The sequence below is a fragment of the Tyto alba genome, unplaced genomic scaffold (assembly GCF_018691265.1).
Source record: "Tyto alba isolate M040663 unplaced genomic scaffold, T.alba_DEE_v4.0 Super-Scaffold_48, whole genome shotgun sequence".
Classification (NCBI taxonomy): Eukaryota; Metazoa; Chordata; class Aves; order Strigiformes; family Tytonidae; genus Tyto; species Tyto alba.
The window spans coordinates 13,865,498-13,878,278 of record NW_024881324.1 but is presented as its reverse complement, the minus strand read 5'-3'; the positions used below and the strand labels follow the sequence as shown (position 1 = coordinate 13,878,278).

The window sequence follows — 12,781 nt, the reverse complement described above, 5'->3', positions numbered from 1 at the left end:
ATAATTTTCCTTGAAGGGAGTTCAGGAGCTCACTCAGATACCTCTATACCTGTCAGTAGCCAGCCAGCTGACTTTCTAAATCATGAATTTAATTCTCTGGAAAAGCAGTGGCACCCCTTAACTCTTCTTGCAGTCTTACACCTCATTTGTGATTCACCTACCTCTACAATTAATGAGGCAGTGTTGTATAGGGAACAGCCTTCTTCACAGGAAGGTGACCCACATGTGAAGCAGGTCTATCCTGTTCACTGAATGAAGCAAGCACTCTGTGGAAAAACAGTAGGTATTCATGTAATTAAAGGCTTTTCTCACTGTACATACACAAATAGTATACACTTATATATACGTATGTATGCATATATAACACATATACCTTATGTGAACACACAGAGAGGCCAAATTAGATTTACAGAAGCTATTTTACCTTGTGTAATTTCTGACTTTCAAGTGCTTAATTTTGCATTCTTCATGGTGTTTTAATATAGGGCTTTTTCTCTGTGTGTATACATTAAAACAATGCAAAAACCAAGTAAGTACTTACACAAGACAAGTTCTACAGTGTGCATAATTTTTAGACACATATTGTTTGAATGTCTTAATGGAATGTAGTGAAATCACATAGGAATTAAGTCAGTCCAGTGGCTTTTTTATTTTAAACAGATCTTCAAATACTAGAATTAGATAAATGAAATTAAATGAAAAATTCAATTAAATTAAACAGGCTTTGAGCTGGATTCCTGCTTCAAAAGACCAAAGTCTCTAACAGCATTCATTTTACTTTCCCTTGGTCGTAAGATGGTAGCCGAATATCTGATGTTGAAAAATCACTTAGTGCAAATATACATATATATTTTCTGCATCCTCCTCTAAGGCTGCTGACAGATTCTCAACAGAAATACTGAGACTAGAATGGTAATACTTAATTCAGGAGCAAGATGGGTGCATTTTCACCTATAATGGGAATCACAACCTGCTACATGCAGATGCTTACTGTCACTTTTATTGTATAACTCAGTTTCTAAAGGGAAAGCAAAAACCTAACAGGAGCTAGGATATTCCTTAAGGATTATCAGAGGAAAGGAATCAGAACACCCTGAGGGAACTCAGTGACTCAGAGTGCAGTCCTCAGACAGATAAATTACACTTTGCACGCAGACTAACTGTGCAAGCACGTGTATATACTACAGAAAGTAACCAAACAAATGTAGAGATGGCAACTCAAAGCCTAATTACCTCAAATGTATGAATCACCAAGTTCCAATCTTGCAGGGCCTAACTGGAATACTTAAAAATTAAACCTATAATCAAGGACCTTTTTTGCACATGAAATATTTTCCTTTGATTTTTTTTTTCTTTACACCTGGATAAGACACATGCTCAATGGGGAGTGTTTCTTTCCATGCCTGCTCCTATATTATATGTGCAAGCTTCGACTCACCTAGTGTCCAAAGAGTTTTGCTGGGAGTCTGTGGTTATATGGGCTGGGAGCAAGCTCCAAGGTAGAGCAGCAAGACTGGAGTCCCTTCTATTCTTCAACACAGGCCCAAACTGGATGTTACCTGTGGAGAGGCTGAGAAGGGGCAAAGTCTTAATTAAACTGTGTCACGTAGCCATGTGATGTTGACATATAACCCCATCCATCTATTTACATGTTACCTGGCACTCTCTGCTGCTTGAACCCTGTAAGTCCTGCTTGATGTTGGACCAGATTACCATTGTAGGTCCGTTCCAACCATTCCATTCCATTCCATTCCATTCCATTCCATTCCATTCCATTCATCACAGACAGGAGTTACTGTGATACCCTGCACAGACCTTGTTAAATTTGATCTGCACAAGTGCAGCCCTTGATACTCTCCCACTGCCCATCCAGAGGGGACACCTGTGCCAGTGTTTCACAGCTCAGCTCATAGTTCTGAATAAATCCTTTCAAAAACTGCAAGGAGAAGAGCATATTCTCTATTCTCTGCATACAAAACAAGCACGACTGTGTGCATATGGTTTAAGAGAGGAATAAGAGCACTAATTAGTTCAAGTTGAAGAAAGAGCATGCTGATTTTGCTAAAGAAAAATGTTATGAAACAAAATAATGGCTTTAAGAACAAAAGGGAAAGAAAGAGGTTGGGAAAAAACCATAATACAGGATTTAATATTTTTATTGTATTTTCTGTCAACGTTTGTAGATTTGAGAGATAAGAGACTTGCACTGCTAGAGTTAAAGAGTTTGTAGTTACCCAGAACTCAAGACAGCTTGTGTAAATACAGTTCTGCAGTGCGGTCAGCCTGGCAGACTCTGTCTTTCCAGGCATAACCACTGACTTATACCTTGCTCCACAAAGGTCAAAACTCCTTTTCCAACAATGTCTTGTGCTGCTAGCCTCTACCCTGGAAATACCAAGCACTTCTTTCACAATGTTTTTTGGCCTGAATTTATGCAGCATAAAATCAAGGAGTCCATGGACTTTTGAAATTAAAAAATATAGAGAAAAAGGGAGAGGGAGATAGGTCCCTTCGTTCATCCAAAGGGCTCTGTGTTCTACACCATGAGAGCCTCAGTACCTGATGCATCTGAAGTAAAGGGTGAAATTCCAGCTAGTTTTGCTCTGGACCAGTAAGGTCTGGCCAGCACGTGCAGCTTGCCTGGTTGTTTGCTCAGTACACACCCAGCGTGTACGATGAAAGGTGAGAGGCACCAGCCATAGAAAGCATCCTGCCCCAGCCTTTTTTCCCCTTTGCTGAGCAGTGAAGATGCTGTGTCTGAGGAATCTGAAAATACGGAAGCCAGTCAGAAAACTCAAGTTCCTCTGCAGCTGAAGACATCTAGTTAGAAACATTTTGTTAAGAGGGAAATGCTGCCAGCAGCAGCCGGATAATGAGAGGCCACACCTGGATTAAGAAGCAATGCTGCAAGGCAGGAGTCAGCTGGGAATAAACACCCGGCTTGGGGAGGTTTGGGGAAAAAAAAACAAAAACAAAAACAAAAACGCAAATTGTAAACAATATTGTGAAGAAACAAACCAAGTATAGGATGAAGGGGGAAAGGGAAATTGGAGTTTCATAAGTACAAGGCTCCTGTTTGTAGTTAAGAGATAAAAGAACAGAAGATGAGCAGCTTTTGCTGTGGCCTTTCCCTGCTTCCCTCTACCTACTCACCTGGTCCAGAGATGGTCAGGCAGCAGAACAGGTAATACTGATGACCTCAGTCAGCAAAAAGGAGGCTGGATTTTGCTGTCAAACCCACGTTTCTTTTCAAAGAAACATTATTTTCAGATGTGTGCAAAGTTCAGCCATCTTCCTCAGGAAGACATCATCTGGGCAACAAGTCTAAAGCAGCTAGCATTTAAAAAATAAAGAAGTGTGTATTGGTGGCTGCAGATGTTGTAAATTGTTCACACTTGTGACTGTGTCATGGGAGACCATCAAAAGCTTCCACCAGTTTCATGGTTGTTTGGAATGAGATAGGCAGTGAGCCAAAACCTACCTTGACGAAAGCCTTCCCTGTCATCAGCTTAGGTGTCCTGCCAGCTATCTTAGGCAGGACATTTCCTATCTCCAGCTCTTTTCCATGGGGATCAAGTGTTCCTAGCCATTTGGATTTTGACAAAAGGCTCTGTACGGTTATTAGCTTTAACATTATTCCTGGGCTTTAGGCAGGAGGGAGATTGCTAAATTAGTTTCACAATGGTGCTGACCTACTTGTGATCTCCTTATTCAGGGTCAAACAGTTATTCTGACTAGACACCTCACTGGCTCCTGCTTATTTTCATAAGCTCACCTGGAGCAGACAGCTAACTGGTGCCCAGTTCAGCTTCTCTGCAACACGCTTTTGTGATTAAGAATGCAGCAGTAAGACATGAAGACATATTTGTATAATTATGCAGCAATTCTCTGTTAACCTCTCTCAATTATTTTTAAAAGCATGTTGCTATGGGAAAATGCTCCTGGAGTCAGTTATTTTAAAGTTTTCTTCTTAGATACGTAAACCCATCCTTCCAGTGTTTTCAGATTTGAGGACAAACTTTTATCCAGTTGGTGAACATAGATGCAAAATATGTTGTTCTCTCTGGTGGGAATGAACTGTCCTACCCACCTCTCCCAGACTTCAGACCAAATCAGTGCAGTGCTTAATGAACATTAATCTATATTAAAAAAGGAAGATTACAGATAGTAAGTTTTAAATTTTAGGAAAAAGTTTATTCTCCTCACTTTATTAGAAGTGGACAAAGTAGGAATGGTACAAAGCTAATAATTACTTCTTTTAAAAACACAAACAGAGGAATGGAGTCCAAGCTGGATGAAGTTCAGAGGCTGCTGTTTTCTTCAAGTGAATTTACCTAAAACTCCTGTGAGCTTTAAATCAGACTTTTCTTTTTCTTTTAATTGCATGAGGTGCAGTCTACTCAGCTGTGACTGATACTAGGCATCTATATTTCTCTCATTTTTAGGGCTGGCTGCTACTACCATGGAAAACATTAGTGTTAGCTTCACCTTTTTGCAAAACAGTCAGCATTTGGCTTGGCTGAACAAAAAATATTTTGGAATGGACCTCAGTGACCTTCTGCAAATTGATAGCTGGCTTGCAACAGGCAAAGCTGAGTCACCAGTTGCACGGGGTTGAGATCCAACCCATACATCTGTAGCATATCTTGCATTGCCAGTGTAATTGGTGTTGTGATGTTGATAAGTTTTAAAATAGCTTTGAAGAGCCTCTGATCAGATTTTGATTTGATACTGTACATTACACATAATCTCTGAGAGGAGGTGAATTTAGACATCTACTCTGTAAAGTTTGGGTATTTGGGTTCTCCTCCCCTATATGTGTTTTCAAGGGAAATTTCCAGTTCCTCAGAGAGAAGGAAAACCTGAGTTTCTCCAGATTCACACTCTTCTGGTGGATTTGATCCATCAGATAGCTGAGATGAATAAGTGATTCACTTTCTTTTATTAACACGCCTGTTCATTGCAGGGTTTCTGACACGGTTTTGATGAAGTCCACAGTGTTTGCAACTTCCTTTTTAAATCCAGTCCAATATCACAGAGAAATTTAAGCTCTTCTGGGATGGGGGTGTAAGGACTGTATCACCAATTTGACTGCACATTTTAGGGTCTTTACTGAACTTCTGAACCTCCTTCAACCTCCCACATCAAGTACAGCACAACAAAGTTTTTGGAAAGTGAACTGCTTTGTTGCTGGCAAGCTGTTTTACTGAATAGTGGTGAACAATCTGTGTAACACTTTACATTTCATGTCTCAAAGTGTATCCTCTCCTTGAAACATTTAATTCAGTGATGTTTTCAGCTTTTATCAACATTCTCAAGAGTATCTCCTGGGTAAACACTTCTGGCAACAGTTTCCTCTTGTGCCACGCCTTCACTGACAGCCTGATTGCGAAGTCCTCTGCAGACTGCCATTTCAGAAGCTGCATCATAATATTATTTTCAATAATTGGTAAGTCTTAGCTTTAGCAGGAATAATACAGAACCTGTAACTGCCTTCCAGAATCCAGTGAATGCTCCAGGAGCAGTCATGCTGTTACCCACATACAGCAGGCACAGAACTGCTTGTACTTTATTGGAAAGTGCTGTAATTGTGCCCACCAGTTTAGTGTTTTGTTTGTTTTTTTTTTTTTTTTTTTTTTTTCGGAAACATCCCTTGTGGTTTTATGGTTTTAAGATCCATGATTTCCATTATCTCAATTTAAGCAAATGAGGCTGAGTATTGTTGCGACTCTGAAAAACCAGGGTCACAGTGTGCTTGCACACAAAGCAGCTGAACAGTTTCAAGTCTACATCTCCACTTAAGGATGGATTTTCATCTTGTGCAGTATAATGGCTGTGCAAGTCTTGTTTTTTTTTTTGTTTGTTTTTTTTTTTTTTTTTTGTTGGTTTGTTTGTTTGTTTGTTTGTTTTTTGTTTGTTTGTTTGTTTGCTTTCCAATATAAAGTGTGGTGCTTAATATTTCCATCAGGACTTTACCATTTTCCTTTTTCTTCCTGGAATGCAGAAAACTTAATATATCACTGACTTTCTTTGTTCACTTTGAAGAATCTCATCTGTGTTGTGGAGATATACAAAAGCCCAACATCTCCAGAATTTGTCTGAAGCTTTTTTTTTTTTTTTCCCCTTCCCCCCAAAAAAGAAGGAACAGAAGCAATTTAAAAGCTTTTTCTGGGCATTTAGTTACAAGTAATTTGCACCTGAAATCTGTAGTTAGACAAACAAAATCTGCTGTCACTGGTTTCTGAATAGTGGAATCACTGCTGAAAAAAAAGTCAAACCGGGGCAAACAGAGAGAAAAGCCATGTTTGCCAGAGATATAGACATAGCAAAGCATAAATTATGTCTGATGAAGTACCTCAAAACTCCAAATAGGCAATTGACATTTGATTGTAATTGCTGGTGGTGGGGGACATTTTGAGCAATATCCAATCTCCCTCACCTTTCCAGCACCTAGTTTAAATGCAATAGAGATGTCTGAAGGTAGGAGCCTAGCGTACCTCTGCAGCCAAGGGTAAGAGTTGGACATCTCCAGAGAGCAATGCAGAGTACACAAAGCTACATGCCTTACATCAGTTGCATGTCTGTCCACACTAATACTTTTAAATCAGCCATGTCAGCATGATTAACCTTAAAATATTTGCTTTTATTTTGTATTTTTTAAACAGAATGAATGGATTGAAGGGTTTTAAGGAAAATACATTTTTTAAAAAAATCTATAAAATTCAGCTAGTATGAATTATTTTGCTGTCTTGTTGACTTTACACATGCACTGTAATTTTTGTCAAGGTCTAGGATGCGGCAAGGTAGAAAAATCCTGTCCCTTAGCTATTAATTGTACTGGAAAAGAGGCTTCTCTCGTTCCTTCCAATGTGAATTACATCTTCTCACTCAGGGATGTGGTGCAGAAGGAAAGGAAGCAACAAGGAGAGAAAAGCCTTGTTTTAGCACAGATGTGATGACCTCTTCCAGCTGTTTACTTTTTTTCACTTTCTTTTTTCTTCACATCTTCATGTTTTAGGGAGGGGTGAGAGCACACCCTTGGGATCTTTGGCTTGGTCTGTGCTACTAAGACTCAGCTGATACCCTGGGGATAGGTGATCTGCCTGAAATCCCTCTGAGGCTATGAGGAATCTGTACTCCTCTGGGCATGAAGAGAACAAGTTTTTAAGAGTCTCTGGAGAGAGTGTGAAAAATAACATTCAACTATTTAACTGTACATTCTTCCTGATAGTAGTGGAAGAGGATATGTCTACCCTCCTGCTCACAGGGACCTTATATCAGTGAATTTTCAGTCCCTATATACAGCGTGGGAAGAGATAATGTGCTGAAAGATCTTGACTCTCCACCAGAGTCCACGTACAAAAAACCCCTTGCTCTTACTTCCAGATAACTAATAAGTAGTAATTAATAGGATGAGTCTGTAAAATCCTGCTTGGGACTTGGGCTGAAAATGATTCAATAATACCATGTATTCTACTGGGTGTACATGACATGCAGATATTCAACACATTGGTTGTTTTCCAGGCAATTGTAACCACTTTTTTTTTTTTTTTTTTTTTTTTCCCTGAGAGGGGGAAAAACATATTTATTGACTAAATTCTCCATCATAATTTTAACATTTAATCCCCAAGGCCAGAGCAATTACTTTCCCTTTTCCTTTGATATCCAATGCCCTCCAGCTGGGTTGTAGATTAGCAGACACAGGTGCTAAATTTAGTAGAATTACTGTGTATAAGTACTAATTAGACTAGTCAGGACAACCACTGCCTTCACCAGTGATGCCTTCCAGGCATCCTTGGAAAAGAAAATGTGTGAATTTACAAGCTTTCCGAGGATCTGTGCTGGGTACAGAGGCCTGCTGACTGTCCCTGTGCTATCTTATCTGTGAGGTTCAGGGCCAACCTGTAGAGGACCAGCGCATTCATAGCATGGAAATAAAGCCCTGCTCAGCTGTCCTGAGGGGGAGGTAGCATGGCACTTGTGTTTTGTACTACCTGGATATAAGTCAAGTGTGTCCCAGACCAGGACCACCTCACTTCTTTGAGGCTCACATCTGAAAGCATCATTCTGCATTGCAGCAGGAACAGCAGCAGCATGGTGTAATTCAGCAGCCCTTGCCTCTTTTTTTCCTATGTGCTCAGTATGCAAACTAAAAAGATAATTTCTGTAACTGCCATTGCTACAGATGCAGTGTGGGGTCACTGCGTTCAAGTGAGGCCTTTATTGTTCTTTTTTTACTTCTCATAAAAGATGGTAAAAAAATGAAAATTCTCTGAGTAATTTCTACCCTCATTTGTGCAAGAGCAATGACATTCCCTTCAAATAATGGCTTTTAGTGACACCATGGAAACCTCAAGATCTTTAAAGGATTTGAACAGCATAAATCACTGGGAATTGTAGAACAATTCTGCTGGTGTACCAGGGAAGAGAACTCAGCTTGTTCTCCATGAATGTGAAAGTAAAGATCTTAAAACAAATAACTCCAACAAAGAAAATCCTTAGTCTGGAGTTGTACATACTTGAAGGGAAATTCATGCTTGGTAATGATCTACCACAAAATGTACCAATTAAGTCCTGGTTGAGTCCTCAAAATAGGTCTTCAAGATGCATATGTTTTGTGCTGATCCTCTCCATGGGAGCAAACTGCACTCCAAATTCTATTTGTTTGCTGAAACTAAGAGAAAGCCAGCAAGGCTTCCTGCAGGTCCCAAGCTTACACTTTCACAGCTCACTCAAGCTGTTGGCATTTTGTTGAATAATTAAGGAATGGGTATAAATGTATTTTCTAGTTTTAGTTTGAATGCATTATCAAGATTTTAGTGTACTGTGTAGCTGTATGCAGCTATGTGTTGTAATTGTGTGGCTGCGTTAAACTTCCTGATTTATCAGGTGCCTTTGGAACATGTAAAGAAAACCAGAACATCCCTTTTGATCCTTTAAGAGAACTTACACTGACTTGTTAGTAAGAGCAGAAATGGACTTTTAAGTAGCTGGTATCATCAGCCAACTGTAATGTGGTGGAGATACCATTGAAACAGATGAGATGAAAACAACATGAGTAGACACAGCAGGAGTGTTCCCACAGGCCAAGTGGTATTTCATGCAGTTTTATGAGTGAGCTTGTATTGTTTGCTTGAAACTTAAGAAGCTAACTTAAACAATAAAGACAGTTTATCAGTTCAACACAGGTTAATTGAGCTCAATAGATTAGGCTTTGAATATTGCTGTTGTCTTCCTTTTGTTTACTGGGGAGATGAAGGAAATCTCCTAAAACACTTTGGATTTGCAATGAAGTCAGTATTAAGATAAAATGGTAGATCCAGCAGTAGGCCAGTCCCCTCACTCTGTTGTACAAACCAGACATTTTTATGAAATGATTTTTCTGAATGGCACATTAAATTATTTTCTCTAAGCTAGAGCAGAAAAATTACCTGTGCATCTGTGCCCCTGAGTACTGATGTCTGCTCTTTCAGGTTAGCAGTTGGCATCAATATGTTGCATGATACTTAAGAACTTAAATCTTCAGTAACTGAATCCTAGTCCTTTTTATACAAGTTTTACTATTTTGTCCCATGTTGCAGAGCCCGTTGTGGCAGACCCCTGGACTTTTGGCTCAACTCACTTGTTACTATCCCCACATACTACTGGGCTTTAGTTTCTACCAGAGCTGTCTTCTGAACTAATTCGCGCATGGCAGTGATCTGGGGATTAGTGAGGTGACATCCATTTTCTGACACAGATAGCAGTTAAAGGTGTGAATTTCGACAGCAAGGTTAAGAACATGGATAAATTACCACAAGGCAAAACACATGCTAATGGGAGCTTTCTCTATTAGGCCATACACACCAAAGGAACCTCACTGTACCTTCTGCTTATTATTATGTGTCACATGGACCGCAAGTTTCATTCAAAGATCATAAATCTACATTCAAAGACTAATCTTTACAGCATGCTGTGTCATATATCCCCCAGGGTCATTTCTCAGAGTGAGTGATAGGAGGGGGCACAATGAGCAATGACTTGTGAAGGTCCCACACCATGATGGTGCCAAGGCTGGCATGAGGATCCAGGGATCCTGACTGTCAGTACCAGGGGTGTTATGCACACCAGACAAGTCTCTCCTTACCCATCTGTCTTTAACTCTATTTTCATTCTGAAAGTCAAGAACTGCCAAAGCCAAGAATTATGTCCGAGCAAAGCCTTCTCCCAAGCTCTTTTAGCACTCAGAAACCACTCAGGGAGACTCTAATTGATGCAGTAGCTGTAGACACGTGAAGCTCCGGTAAAAAATACTGAGAATACAGACTGGGTTGTACTGTCCATTTTTGTAAGCCCAGTAATGAGTCCCTAAGAGACAGCCAATGAAGCCCAATTATTCCATCCAAACAGCCCAACTCTTGAAGTTTGACTTGTTTCCTCACTAGTTGTGTGTTGCTGGAAAGACAGCCAAAAGTTAACTACGATCCTGAAACGTTACTATGAAAAAAATAAAATTTGGTTAGTTTTTTGATGCTATTTATTCTGCAAGTCTTACAGTTCCCTGATGGAGTTCTAACAAGCAATCCCTAACTCCTGCACTGCTGCTCCTGGAAAGAAAGTGCTTGGTCACTGTTGTGCAAAAATCCACTGGACAGCAATTACTTTTCAGAGTATAAGCACTCCTTTTTATATTGACTATAGCGATCATTTAGAAACAACACGATTTGCTTCCTCCTCTGATAGACATTGTGCTGCCTCTGCAGTATTTTCCATCTGGCCAAGCCACCCCTCTCCCCTCATTCATGTCAAGTAGCTCGTTTGAAGTGACTTACAGGGTACAGAACTGACAGCCCTAAGGCAGTGAGATCAGGGACCCAGGGTGGGAATGGAAATCTGTATCAATCCTTCTAAAAGGTAGAAAAGATCCCAAGCCATTAAGCAGCCTTGAATTTTAGATTTAAGGTACACCAGTTGTTTTAATAACACCATTCACAGGGCAACAGTGTAGGGCAAGTATGTTGCTCTGCCAAAGAAGGTCTCTTAGACCACAGGACATGTACTCTGTGGCAAGCATGCCTGTTGTTTTATTAACTTTATTAAATTTTGGTATTTCACCTCAGCCAGGTGCATCCTCCCCAGTCACACACACTTGGGACCTGCCATTTGCACGCACAGTGGCAGATGTTCCCCTGTTTTTCTCATGTCTCAGTGGGGGACTTGCTCTGCTGACAAGGACCTTCATCGTAACTGCTATTTACAGACATCTGTTAGAATAAGAACACCTTTTTTTTTTAAGGAAATTTTTTTTAAAAAAATTCCAGTTATCTAAGCTGAGCTGCCACAAATTAGAGCACGCAATGGCTTGCTCTTCTACAGAAACAATTCTGTAACATCTGATTACAAGTCCATGATAGATGAACATGCAGGAGCTTCCTTGCTTGTATGCCTCAGAAGTCACAAAAATCCAGGAGCTGCTGCACCAGAGAACAAGTACCTCGCTGATATTTAAAGGATCATCAATATAATTGAATTCAAAGAGATTAAGTTTCTAACTTTCCTTGACAGCATGCAACCTAAGTGTAGTTAAAAATACAGCCAGTGGGTTTTCAAGCGGAGGGTAATGCAGTGCCAGCAATTTAAGGTTTGCGCTGTTGTACACAGAAGTTGCACACTGGGCAGTTTTAGGTTTTAGTCCTGGAGTTAGAATTGTGAAATTTATAGGAGATGACAAAAGTGATTTTGACCCACTGTCCTTTTCTGCAACTAGTACCTTTGACCTTCATGCTGTTGCTCTTGATTAACATTTGCAACATGAGGAGTCTGGGAATAGCATAGATACTGCACTGGCACCTCCCTCACCAGAGCTCAGAGCAGCTCTCTTTCAAATACAGAAACTAAGTCAGAAAGCTGGTGAGGCCTCCTCAAGGGTCTTCACTAAAAGTAGATGGTAATCATTCCCCAAATTCCTCAGCAAGCTTCCTATAGCCAGGAAGCATTGTTGGCTATTGCTTGTGCAACCAAGGCTGCAGAACTTGCTGTATTTTCTCTCACCCATTGAAGTGGCTGCATCATCATCCTGTCTCCAAAGCATACCCTGTATGTTCCGCTTGCATATGTGATTTACCACTAGTCACATCTTGACAATGTAATATTTACTTTTTGTATGCCCTTTGGCATGTAAAATAGTTCTATACAGTAACTCCACAGATGGCAGAATTACAGACACCTAATTTTCCTACATGGATTCTCTGATGTAAAGGGTCAGTTCATTAGCTTGTGTCCCAGTAAGGATGTTAACACAATCTTTCCTGCTTATATATCATCTGTTTCTTTAAAACTTACTTGAAATTTAGTATCTTTGATATCTCAAGCATATCTATCAAGTTAGAATGAAAATTTGCCAATAAATTCAAGAATAATTGTGTAGGAAGACAGACAGACGACATGACTGTACAAGCTTTGCTTATCTTAAGAAACCAGGCTACAAAACCCACAAACGAATACAATAAAGACAACAGCGACAACCTCCCTCTCCCCCAGGTCTGTGAGCAACTACATCCTTCCTTTTGATATAGAAAATCAGTGTTTGTCCCAAAGGACAGGAAGAAAAAACAATGTGAAAAGCATCCTGGATAGGAAGTATTCCTAGCAGGCTCAAAAAAAGCATAGCAGTTCCAAGTTCTTTCTTTCATCCCCCAACAACCATTTTTCCTTACAGGAATAACTCACAATACTGAATGAAAACCCTCAGCAAGCTGTGCTCATACAGTGCTGGATACCATCAGACAGCACCAAGAGACAG

General features: G+C 40.0%; 1 long non-coding RNA gene across 1 annotated transcript in view; it reads right to left on the bottom strand.

Moving 5' to 3' along the window:
* The window catches only part of LOC116961329, a 35,491-nt gene that overhangs the window by 2,197 nt on the left and 20,513 nt on the right, over positions 1–12,781 (bottom strand). The window contains exons 3-4 of the long non-coding RNA XR_004406953.2: positions 1,439–1,570; positions 162–266 (exon numbers count right to left, since the gene is read on the bottom strand). This is a non-coding gene — a long non-coding RNA (uncharacterized LOC116961329). The remainder of the gene's footprint in view (positions 1–161; positions 267–1,438; positions 1,571–12,781) is intronic.